Raw genomic sequence first — 12,500 nt, 5'->3', positions numbered from 1 at the left:
ACTCGACCGAGCGCGCACTGGCCGAGGTGCACACCGATTTCACCTGGGTGCGCGCGCAGCACCTCGGGCGCACCGGGGTGCGCGCACAACGCCCGGGTTGCACCGTGGCCTGTGTGCTCGGGGCGCCTCGGGTGCGCGCTCGGTGTCGCCCCCACGCGCGCGCGGTAGTGCGGGCAGCGCACCCCGGCCCGGCCCGGCCCCGACGAGAACGCAAACGGGCAAAAGGTTTATTCAAATAGCATTGCGACGCCCGGCGAAAAACTAAAAAAGGGTGCAACACCGGGACTTCCCGGGAGGTCACCCATCCCAGTACTACTCCGGCCCAAGCGCGCTTAACTGCGGAGTTCTGATGGGATCCGGTGCACTAACGCTGGTATGATCGCACCCGTTATGAGCTTGTCGCAGTGTGTACTTAGCAAACCGCGACCCACGTGCGAATCCACCCCGGCCACCCACCCCCGTCGAGGTGCACACCCTCCCTCGCGAAGTGCGCCCCGTTCGCCAAGTGTGAGCCCTGCCCGGGTGCGCGCACCTTGCTAGGGCGTCGGGTGTGCACCCGGCCCGGCCTACGTGCGTGCACCTGGACGGGGCGTCGTGTGCGTGCAGTGTCCCGTCTGCAACGCGGTGCCCACACACCACCTCGGGCGCAACGACCTGCGCTCACATGTGGGCCGAGTGCACCTTGGTGCATGTTCGGGGCGCCTCGGGTGCACGCTCGATCTTGCCCCGGTGCACCAAGGCGCTCGGTTTGCCCCGGGTGCGCACTTGGTGCAAGGTGGGCACCCAAAATAGGGATCAAGCACCAAAACACAAGTTTCGGGATGCAAAATGGGACCCAAGGACCACAAATGCGTTCCAAGACCCATGATGGGTCCACGAGAACAAAAATGTGTTCCGAGACTTAATAAACAAATATTGGGTTTTAGGAGAAGAAACATGCTCTGATGCCCAAAACGAGAATCGACCCCGAAAAGGCCACAGGCCAAAAGTGGGATGCGAGACAAAAAAAAATGGGACCCGAGGACCAAAATTGGGTTCCCAGGTCGAAGACAGGGCAACCGGACAAGAAACGACCTCTAAGGCTCGAAATGAGTCCCGACGACTAAAAAAAACTTGACAAGAAGCACCTCAGCCATCAGGCACCCAACTCGACACCCATGGGATGCCGACCCACCCGGGCTTCCACCTAGCACACCTTGGCACCCACCCACCCTCGCACCCAACCTCGCACCCAACTTAGCACCTTTGAACCCACATTGGCACTCACCCTGACCCTGGCACCTTGGAACCCACATTGGCACTCACCTTGACCCTGGCACCCACCTTTGCACTCACCTTGGGACCCACCCTGGCTCCCACCTCGGCACCCACCCAGACACCCACCTTGGTTCCTTGGCACCCACCTTGGATCCTTGGCACCCACCCCGACACCCACCTTGGCACGCAACTTGGCTACTTGCCACCCACCTTGGCTCCTTGACGCCCACCCCCGACAACCACCCCCGTGACCTACCCTGGCTAGGGTTGGTGCACACCCACCCTGGTGCCCACCTTGGCACCCACCCCATGACCCACCTTGGCACGCACCTTAGTACCCACCCCGTTACCCACCCTAGGACCCACCCCGTGACCCACCTTGGCCAGGGTGGGTGCCTTGGTGCGCACAACTTGCCTGGGCTGCACACCAGGGCGGGCTCAAGATGGCACCCGCGTTCCGTTTTTTTCACTATCTTTCAAAACGGAAATTTTAAAATCTCGTTTTTTTTTTTTTTTTGCCTTTTCTGGAAATTAGTGAAGGCAGCGCATCAAAGGTGCGCAATGCTGGTGCGAACCCGGGAGCGCTCCGATGTGTGCTCCAAGGTGCGGCGTGCACGAAGTCCGAGCCCCGGCTTGCCCCGGGTGCGCACCTCGCGTGCACCTTCGCCGGGGTGAGCACCTTGGCTGGGTTGCGCGCCCTGGTGCGCACCAAGGAGCGCTCTGAAGTGTGCTCCAAGGTGCGGCGTGCACGAAGTCGGAGCTCGGTTTGCCCCGGGTGTGCACCTCGGGTGCGCACCTCGCGTGCACCTTCGCTGCGGTGGGCACCTTGGCTGGGTTGCGCGCCTTGGTGGGCACCATGCAGTGCACGAAGTCGGAGCCCGGTTTGCCCCGGGCGCGCACCTCCGCCAGGGTGGGCACCTTGGTGCGCACAACTTGCCTGGGCTGCGCACCAGGAAGGGCTCAAGATGGCACCCCGCGTTCCGTTTTTTTCACTATCTTTCAGAACGGAAATTTTAAAATATCGTTTTTTTTTGCCTTTTCTGGAAATTAGTGAAGGCAGCGCATCAAAGGTGCGCAACGCTGGTGCGAACCTGGGAGCGCTCCGATGTGTGCTCCAAGGTGCGGCGTGCACGAAGTCGGAGCCCGGTTTGCCCCGGGTGCGCCCTGGTGGGCACCATGGTGCGCACCAAGGAGCGCTCCGAAGTGTGCTCCAAGGTGCGGCCTGCACGAAGTCGGAGCCCGGTTTGCCCCGGGCGTGCACCGCGGGTGGGCACCTTGGTGCGCATGCCTTGCCTGGGCTGCGCACCAGGGCGGGCTCAAGATGGCACCCGCGTTCCGTTTTTTTCACTATCTTTCAAAACGGAAATTTTAAAATCTCATTTTTTTTTGCCTTTTCTGGAAATTAGTGAAGGCAGCGCATCAAAGGTGCGCACCTCGCTGCCCACCACGGTGCGCAACGCCGGTGGGCACCCGGGAGTGCTTCGAAGTGTGCTCCAAGGTGCTGCGTGCACGTTGTCGGAGCCCGGTTTGCCCCGGGTGCGCACCTCGCGTGCACCTTCGTCGGGGTGGGCACCTTGGCTGGGTTTGCCCCGGCTGCGCTCCGAAGCGGGGTTATTGGAGCGCCGCCTCTTTTTTTGTCGGAGCGTTTGGTGGGGTTTCTCGCATTGGCTCTTCCCAGGCCCGGTTGCCACCCTGGCGCGCACGAAGTCGGAAGTAGGGTTAATTGCCCGGGTGCGCACCTTTGCCAGGGGTGGGCACCTTACCTGGGCTGTGCACCAGGGCGGGCTCAAGATGGCACCCGCGTTCCGTTTTTTTTCACTATCTTTCAAAACGGAAATTTTAAAATCTCCTCTTTTTTTTGCCTTTTCTGGAAATTAGTGAAGGCAGCGCATCAAAGGTGCGCACCTCGCTGCCCACCTTGGTGTGCTCTGAGGTGCGCACCCGGGAGCGCTACGAAGTGTGCTCCAAGGTGCGGCGTGCACGTTGTCGGAGCCCGGTTTGCCCCGGGTGCGCACCTCGCCTGCACCTTGGCCGGGGTGGGCACCCTCGCTGGGTTTGCCCAGGGTGCGCTCCGAAGCGGGGTTACTGGAGCGCCCCCTCTTTTTTTGTCAGAGCGTTTGGTGGGGTTTCTCGCATTGGCTCTTCCCAGGCCCGGTTGTTGGGTGCGCTCCCACCCTGGCGCGCGCGAAGTTGGAAGTTGGGTTAATTGCCCCGGGCGCGCACCTTCGCCAGGGTGGGCACCTTGGTGCGCACACCTTGGCTGGGCTGCGCACCAGGGCGGGCTCAAGATGGCACCAGCATTCCCTTTTTCTCACTATCTTTCAAAACGGAAATTTTAAAATCTCGTTTTTTTTTGCCTTTTATGGAAATTAGTGAAGGCATCGCATCAAAGGTGCGCACCTCGCTGCCCACCTTGGTGTGCTCCGAGGTGCCCACCACGGTGCGCTCCGAGGTGCCCACCACGGTGCGCAACGCCGGTGCGAACCCGGGAGCGCCCCGATGTGTGCTCCAAGGTGCGGCGTGCACGAAGCCGGACCCCGGTTTGCCCCGGGTGCGCACCTCGCGTGCACCTTGGTGCGCACACCTTGGCTGGGTTGCGCGGCCTGGTGGGCACCATGGTGCGCACCAAGGAGCGCTCCGAAGTGTGCTCCAAGGTGCGGCGTGCACGAAGTCCTAGCCCGGTTTGCCCCGGGTGCGCACCTTCGCCGCGGTGGGCACCATGGCGTGCACGAAGTCGGAGCCCGGTTTGCCCCGGGTGCGCACCTCGCGTGCACCTTCGCCGGGGTGGGCACCTCGGCTGGGTTGCGCGCCCCTGGTGCGCACCAAGGAGCGCTCCGAAGTGTGCTCCAAGGTGCGGCGTGCACGAAGTCGGAGCCCGGTTTGCCCCGGGTGCGCACCTTCGCCGCGGTGGGCACCCTGGTGCGCACCATGGCGTGCACGAAGTCGGAGCCCGGTTTGCCCCGGGTGCGCACCTCGCGTGCACCTTCGGCGGGGTTGCGCGCCCTGGTGCGCACCAAGGAGCGCTCCGAAGTGTGCTCCAAGGTGCGGCGTGCACGAAGTCGGAGCCCGGTTTGCCCCGGGTGCGCACCTCGCGTGCACCTTCGGCGGGGTTGCGCGCCCTGGTGGGCACCATGGTGCGCACCAAGGAGCGCTCCGAAGTGTGCTCCAAGGTGCGGCGTGCACGAAGTCGGAGCCCCGGTTTGCCCCGGGTGCGCACCTCGCGTGCACCTTCGCCGCGGTGGGCACCATGGCGTGCACGAAGTCGGAGCCCGGTTTGCCCCGGGTGCGCACCTCGCGTGCACCTTCGCCGGGGTGGGCACCTCGGCTGGGTTGCGCGCCCTGGTGCGCACCAAGGAGCGCTCCGAAGTGTGCTCCAAGGTGCGGCGTGCACGAAGTCGGAGCCCGGTTTGCCCCGGGTGCGCACCTCGCGTGCACCTTCGCCGCGGTGGGCACCATGGCGTGCACGAAGTCGGAGCCCGGTTTGCCCCGGGTGCGCACCCCGCGTGCACCTTCGCCGGGGTGGGCACCTCGGCTGGGTTGCGCGCCCTGGTGCGCACCAAGGAGCGCTCCGAAGTGTGCTCCAAGGTGCGGCGTGCACGAAGTCGGAGCCCGGTTTGCCCCGGGTGCGCACCTCGCGTGCACCTTCGCCGCGGTGGGCACCTTGGCTGGGTTGGGCACCATTGAGCGCTCCGAAGTGTGCTCCAAGGTGCGCACCATGGCCCTCCAAGGTGCGCAGCATGGCGTGCACGAAGTCGGAGCCCGGTTTGCCCCGGGTGCGCACCTCGCGTGCACCTTCGCCAGGGTGGGCACCTCGGTGCGCACACCTTCTCAATGTTTTCTTGCCTTTTCTGGAAATTGGTGAAGGCAGCGCATCAAAGGTGCGCACCTCGGTGTGCTCCGAGGTGCGAACCCGAGAGCGCTCCGAGGTGCCCACGAAGTCGAAAGTCGGGTTAATTGCATTGTTTTCCCCGGGTGCGCTCCGAGGTGCGCAACATCGGTGCGCACCAAGGAGGGCTCCGAAGTGTGCTCCAAGGTGCGCACGATTCGGAGCTCGGTTTGCCCGGGGTGCGCACACCTTGGCTGGGTTGCGCACCCTTTGTGCGCTCCAAGGTGCGCACGAAGTCGGAGCTCGGTTTGCCCCGGGTGCGCACCTTCGCCAGGGTGCGCACCTTGATGCGCACGCCTTGGCTGGGCTGCGCACCTTGGTGGGCGCCATGGTGCGCACCTTTCGTGCGCTCCAAGGTGCGCACGAAGTCGGAGCTCGGTTTGCCCCGGGTGCGCACCTTGGTGGGCGCCATGGTGCACTCCGAGGTGCCCAAGATTGGTGCGCACCAAGGAGCGCTCCGAAGTGCGCTCCAAGGTGCGCAGGTGCGCGCGAAGTCGAAAGTTGGGTTAATTGTCCGGTTTGCCTCGGGTGCGCACCTTGCGTGCACCTTCGCCAGGGTGGGCGCCTTGGTGCGCACACCTTGGCTGGGCTGCGCACCCGGGCGCGCACACCTTGGCACCCCCGCGTTTCCTTCATTTTAAATTTTTTTTTTTACAATCTCTCAAGTGGGAAATTCTATAATCTCAACTTTTTTTGCCTTTTCAGGAAACTTTTGAATGGAGCGCATCATTGGTGCGCTCCGAAGTGTGCTCCAAGGTGCGCACCTCTGGTGTGCTCCAAAGCTCTCTCCAGCTGCGTGCACCTGCCCCGGCCGCGCACCCGGCCCCGCCCCAGCTTCGCTCACCTGTCCCGGGCGTCTGGTGCGGAACCTTAGAGTAAGAAACATCACCGTGCACCTTGGCCAACGTGCGCGACTCGACCGAGCGCGCACTGGCCGAGGTGCACACCGATTTCACCTGGGTGCGCGCGCAGCACCTCGGGCGCACCGGGGTGCGCGCACAACGCCCGGGTTGCACCGTGGCCTGTGTGCTCGGGGCGCCTCGGGTGCGCGCTCGGTGTCGCCCCCGCGCGCGCGGTAGTGCGGGCAGCGCACCCCGGCCCGGCCCGGCCCCGACGAGAACGCAAACGGGCAAAAGGTTTATTCAAATAGCATTGCGACGCCCGGCGAAAAACTAAAAAAGGGTGCAACACCGGGACTTCCCGGGAGGTCACCCATCCCAGTACTACTCCGGCCCAAGCGCGCTTAACTGCGGAGTTCTGATGGGATCCGGTGCACTAACGCTGGTATGATCGCACCCGTTATGAGCTTGTCGCAGTGTGTACTTAGCAAACCGCGACCCACGTGCGAATCCACCCCGGCCACCCCACCCCCGTCGAGGTGCACACCCTCCCTCGCGAAGTGCGCCCCGTTCGCCAAGTGTGAGCCCTGCCCGGGTGCGCGCCTTGCTAGGGCGTCGGGTGTGCACCCGGCCCGGCCTACGTGCGTGCACCTGGACGGGGCGTCGTGTGCGTGCAGTGTCCCGTCTGCAACGCGGTGCCCACACACCACCTCGGGCGCAACGACCTGCGCTCACATGTGGGCCGAGTGCACCTTGGTGCATGTTCGGGGCGCCTCGGGTGCACGCTCGATCTTGCCCCGGTGCACCAAGGCGCTCGGTTTGCCCCGGGTGCGCACTTGGTGCAAGGTGGGCACCCAAAATAGGGATCAAGCACCAAAACACAAGTTTCGGGATGCAAAATGGGACCCAAGGACCACAAATGCGTTCCAAGACCCATGATGGGTCCACGAGAACAAAAATGTGTTCCGAGACTTAATAAACAAATATTGGGTTTTAGGAGAAGAAACATGCTCTGATGCCCAAAACGAGAATCGACCCCGAAAAGGCCACAGGCCAAAAGTGGGATGCGAGACAAAAAAAAATGGGACCCGAGGACCAAAATTGGGTTCCCAGGTCGAAGACAGGGCAACCGGACAAGAAACGACCTCTAAGGCTCGAAATGAGTCCCGACGACTAAAACTTGACAAGAAGCACCCATCAGGCACCCAACTCGACACCCCATGGGATGCCGACCCACCCGGGCTTCCACCTAGCACACCTTGGCACCCACCCACCCTCGCACCCAACCTCGCACCCAACTTAGCACCTTTGAACCCACATTGGCACTCACCCTGACCCTGGCACCTTGGAACCCACATTGGCACTCACCTTGACCCTGGCACCCCACCTTTGCACTCACCTTGGGACCCACCCTGGCTCCCACCTCGGCACCCACCCAGACACCCACCTTGGTTCCTTGGCACCCACCTTGGATCCTTGGCACCCACCCCGACACCCACCTTGGCACGCAACTTGGCTACTTGCCACCCCACCTTGGCTCCTTGACGCCCCACCCCGACAACCACCCCGTGACCTACCCTGGCTAGGGTTGGTGCACACCCACCCTGGTGCCCACCTTGGCACCCACCCCATGACCCACCTTGGCACGCACCTTAGTACCCACCCCGTTACCCACCCTAGGACCCACCCCGTGACCCACCTTGGCCAGGGTGGGTGCCTTGGTGCGCACAACTTGCCTGGGCTGCACACCAGGGCGGGCTCAAGATGGCACCCGCGTTCCGTTTTTTTCACTATCTTTCAAAACGGAAATTTTAAAATCTCGTTTTTTTTTTTTTTTTGCCTTTTCTGGAAATTAGTGAAGGCAGCGCATCAAAGGTGCGCAATGCTGGTGCGAACCCGGGAGCGCTCCGATGTGTGCTCCAAGGTGCGGCGTGCACGAAGTCCGAGCCCGGCTTGCCCCGGGTGCGCACCTCGCGTGCACCTTCGCCGGGGTGAGCACCTTGGCTGGGTTGCGCGCCCTGGTGCGCACCAAGGAGCGCTCTGAAGTGTGCTCCAAGGTGCGGCGTGCACGAAGTCGGAGCTCGGTTTGCCCCGGGTGTGCACCTCGGGTGCGCACCTCGCGTGCACCTTCGCTGCGGTGGGCACCTTGGCTGGGTTGCGCGCCTTGGTGGGCACCATGCAGTGCACGAAGTCGGAGCCCGGTTTGCCCCGGGCGCGCACCTCCGCCAGGGTGGGCACCTTGGTGCGCACAACTTGCCTGGGCTGCGCACCAGGAAGGGCTCAAGATGGCACCCGCGTTCCGTTTTTTTCACTATCTTTCAGAACGGAAATTTTAAAATATCGTTTTTTTTTGCCTTTTCTGGAAATTAGTGAAGGCAGCGCATCAAAGGTGCGCAACGCTGGTGCGAACCTGGGAGCGCTCCGATGTGTGCTCCAAGGTGCGGCGTGCACGAAGTCGGAGCCCGGTTTGCCCCGGGTGCGCCCTGGTGGGCACCATGGTGCGCACCAAGGAGCGCTCCGAAGTGTGCTCCAAGGTGCGGCCTGCACGAAGTCGGAGCCCCCGGTTTGCCCCGGGCGTGCACCGCGGGTGGGCACCTTGGTGCGCATGCCTTGCCTGGGCTGCGCACCAGGGCGGGCTCAAGATGGCACCCGCGTTCCGTTTTTTTCACTATCTTTCAAAACGGAAATTTTAAAATCTCATTTTTTTTTGCCTTTTCTGGAAATTAGTGAAGGCAGCGCATCAAAGGTGCGCACCTCGCTGCCCACCACGGTGCGCAACGCCGGTGGGCACCCGGGAGTGCTTCGAAGTGTGCTCCAAGGTGCTGCGTGCACGTTGTCGGAGCCCGGTTTGCCCCGGGTGCGCACCTCGCGTGCACCTTCGTCGGGGTGGGCACCTTGGCTGGGTTTGCCCCGGCTGCGCTCCGAAGCGGGGTTATTGGAGCGCCGCCTCTTTTTTTGTCGGAGCGTTTGGTGGGGTTTCTCGCATTGGCTCTTCCCAGGCCCGGTTGCCACCCTGGCGCGCACGAAGTCGGAAGTAGGGTTAATTGCCCGGGTGCGCACCTTTGCCAGGGTGGGCACCTTACCTGGGCTGTGCACCAGGGCGGGCTCAAGATGGCACCCCGCGTTCCGTTTTTTTCACTATCTTTCAAAACGGAAATTTTAAAATCTCCTCTTTTTTTTGCCTTTTCTGGAAATTAGTGAAGGCAGCGCATCAAAGGTGCGCACCTCGCTGCCCACCTTGGTGTGCTCTGAGGTGCGCACCCGGGAGCGCTACGAAGTGTGCTCCAAGGTGCGGCGTGCACGTTGTCGGAGCCCGGTTTGCCCCGGGTGCGCACCTCGCCTGCACCTTGGCCGGGGTGGGCACCCTCGCTGGGTTTGCCCAGGGTGCGCTCCGAAGCGGGGTTACTGGAGCGCCCCCCTCTTTTTTTGTCAGAGCGTTTGGTGGGGTTTCTCGCATTGGCTCTTCCCCAGGCCCGGTTGTTGGGTGCGCTCCCACCCTGGCGCGCGCGAAGTTGGAAGTTGGGTTAATTGCCCGGGCGCGCACCTTCGCCAGGGTGGGCACCTTGGTGCGCACACCTTGGCTGGGCTGCGCACCAGGGCGGGCTCAAGATGGCACCAGCATTCCCTTTTTCTCACTATCTTTCAAAACGGAAATTTTAAAATCTCGTTTTTTTTTGCCTTTTATGGAAATTAGTGAAGGCATCGCATCAAAGGTGCGCACCTCGCTGCCCACCTTGGTGTGCTCCGAGGTGCCCACCACGGTGCGCTCCGAGGTGCCCACCACGGTGCGCAACGCCGGTGCGAACCCGGGAGCGCCCCGATGTGTGCTCCAAGGTGCGGCGTGCACGAAGCCGGACCCCCGGTTTGCCCCGGGTGCGCACCTCGCGTGCACCTTGGTGCGCACACCTTGGCTGGGTTGCGCGGCCTGGTGGGCACCATGGTGCGCACCAAGGAGCGCTCCGAAGTGTGCTCCAAGGTGCGGCGTGCACGAAGTCCTAGCCCGGTTTGCCCCGGGTGCGCACCTTCGCCGCGGTGGGCACCATGGCGTGCACGAAGTCGGAGCCCCGGTTTGCCCCGGGTGCGCACCTCGCGTGCACCTTCGCCGGGGTGGGCACCTCGGCTGGGTTGCGCGCCCTGGTGCGCACCAAGGAGCGCTCCGAAGTGTGCTCCAAGGTGCGGCGTGCACGAAGTCGGAGCCCGGTTTGCCCCGGGTGCGCACCTTCGCCGCGGTGGGCCACCCTGGTGCGCACCATGGCGTGCACGAAGTCGGAGCCCGGTTTGCCCCGGGTGCGCACCTCGCGTGCACCTTCGGCGGGGTTGCGCGCCCTGGTGCGCACCAAGGAGCGCTCCGAAGTGTGCTCCAAGGTGCGGCGTGCACGAAGTCGGAGCCCGGTTTGCCCCGGGTGCGCACCTCGCGTGCACCTTCGGCGGGGTTGCGCGCCCTGGTGGGCACCATGGTGCGCACCAAGGAGCGCTCCGAAGTGTGCTCCAAGGTGCGGCGTGCACGAAGTCGGAGCCCGGTTTGCCCCGGGTGCGCACCTCGCGTGCACCTTCGCCGCGGTGGGCACCATGGCGTGCACGAAGTCGGAGCCCGGTTTGCCCCGGGTGCGCACCTCGCGTGCACCTTCGCCGGGGTGGGCACCTCGGCTGGGTTGCGCGCCCTGGTGCGCACCAAGGAGCGCTCCGAAGTGTGCTCCAAGGTGCGGCGTGCACGAAGTCGGAGCCCGGTTTGCCCCGGGTGCGCACCCTCGCGTGCACCTTCGCCGCGGTGGGCACCATGGCGTGCACGAAGTCGGAGCCCCGGTTTGCCCCGGGTGCGCACCCCCGCGTGCACCTTCGCCGGGGTGGGCACCTCGGCTGGGTTGCGCGCCCTGGTGCGCACCAAGGAGCGCTCCGAAGTGTGCTCCAAGGTGCGGCGTGCACGAAGTCGGAGCCCGGTTTGCCCCGGGTGCGCACCTCGCGTGCACCTTCGCCGCGGTGGGCACCTTGGCTGGGTTGGGCACCATTGAGCGCTCCGAAGTGTGCTCCAAGGTGCGCACCATGGCCCTCCAAGGTGCGCAGCATGGCGTGCACGAAGTCGGAGCCCGGTTTGCCCCGGGTGCGCACCTCGCGTGCACCTTCGCCAGGGTGGGCACCTCGGTGCGCACACCTTCTCAATGTTTTCTTGCCTTTTCTGGAAATTGGTGAAGGCAGCGCATCAAAGGTGCGCACCTCGGTGTGCTCCGAGGTGCGAACCCGAGAGCGCTCCGAGGTGCCCACGAAGTCGAAAGTCGGGTTAATTGCATTGTTTTCCCCGGGTGCGCTCCGAGGTGCGCAACATCGGTGCGCACCAAGGAGGGCTCCGAAGTGTGCTCCAAGGTGCGCACGATTCGGAGCTCGGTTTGCCCGGGTGTGCGCACACCTTGGCTGGGTTGCGCACCCTTTGTGCGCTCCAAGGTGCGCACGAAGTCGGAGCTCGGTTTGCCCCGGGTGCGCACCTTCGCCAGGGTGCGCACCTTGATGCGCACGCCTTGGCTGGGCTGCGCACCTTGGTGGGCGCCATGGTGCGCACCTTTCGTGCGCTCCAAGGTGCGCACGAAGTCGGAGCTCGGTTTGCCCCGGGTGCGCACCTTGGTGGGCGCCATGGTGCACTCCGAGGTGCCCAAGATTGGTGCGCACCAAGGAGCGCTCCGAAGTGCGCTCCAAGGTGCGCAGGTGCGCGCGAAGTCGAAAGTTGGGTTAATTGTCCGGTTTGCCTCGGGTGCGCACCTTGCGTGCACCTTCGCCAGGGTGGGCGCCTTGGTGCGCACACCTTGGCTGGGCTGCGCACCCGGGCGCGCACACCTTGGCACCCGCGTTTCCTTCATTTTAAATTTTTTTTTTTTACAATCTCTCAAGTGGGAAATTCTATAATCTCAACTTTTTTTGCCTTTTCAGGAAACTTTTGAATGGAGCGCATCATTGGTGCGCTCCGAAGTGTGCTCCAAGGTGCGCACCTCTGGTGTGCTCCAAAGCTCTCTCCAGCTGCGTGCACCTGCCCCGGCCGCGCACCCCGGCCCCCGCCCAGCTTCGCTCACCTGTCCCGGGCGTCTGGTGCGGAACCTTAGAGTAAGAAACATCACCGTGCACCTTGGCCAACGTGCGCGACTCGACCGAGCGCGCACATGGCCGAGGTGCACACCGATTTCACCTGGGTGCGCGCGCAGCACCTCGGGCGCACCGGGGGTGCGCGCACAACGCCCGGGTTGCACCGTGGCCTGTGTGCTCGGGGCGCCTCGGGTGCGCGCTCGGTGTCGCCCCCCGCGCGCGCGGTAGTGCGGGCAGCGCACCCCGGCCCGGCCCGGCCCCGACGAGAACGCAAACGGGCAAAAGGTTTATTCAAATAGCATTGCGACGCCCGGCGAAAAACTAAGAAAGGGTGCAACACCGGGACTTCCCGGGAGGTCACCCATCCCAGTACTACTCCGGCCCAAGCGCGCTTAACTGCGGAGTTCTGATGGGATCCGGTGCACTAACGCTGGTATGATCGCACCCGTTAT

General features: G+C 63.8%; 3 non-coding genes across 3 annotated transcripts; all 3 read right to left on the bottom strand.

Annotated features, from left to right (window-relative positions):
* Positions 1-268: 268 nt before the first annotated feature.
* LOC131872444 (5S ribosomal RNA) lies at positions 269-387 on the bottom strand. Its single transcript, XR_009370596.1, has one exon. It is a non-coding gene; the product is annotated as a 5S ribosomal RNA (ribosomal RNA).
* A 5,935-nt stretch (positions 388-6,322) lies between these two features.
* Positions 6,323-6,441, bottom strand: LOC131872443 (5S ribosomal RNA). Its single transcript, XR_009370595.1, has one exon. It is a non-coding gene; the product is annotated as a 5S ribosomal RNA (ribosomal RNA).
* Positions 6,442-12,376: 5,935 nt separating this feature from the next.
* On the bottom strand, positions 12,377-12,495 carry LOC131872442 (5S ribosomal RNA). The gene has a single exon (XR_009370594.1). It is a non-coding gene; the product is annotated as a 5S ribosomal RNA (ribosomal RNA).
* Positions 12,496-12,500: the final 5 nt, after the last annotated feature.

The sequence above is a fragment of the Cryptomeria japonica genome, unplaced genomic scaffold, assembly GCF_030272615.1.
Source record: "Cryptomeria japonica unplaced genomic scaffold, Sugi_1.0 HiC_scaffold_607, whole genome shotgun sequence".
Lineage (NCBI taxonomy): Eukaryota > Viridiplantae > Streptophyta > Pinopsida > Cupressales > Cupressaceae > Cryptomeria > Cryptomeria japonica.
The sequence above is the reverse complement of the archived record's forward strand: the minus strand, read 5'-3'. Positions and strand labels throughout refer to the sequence as shown.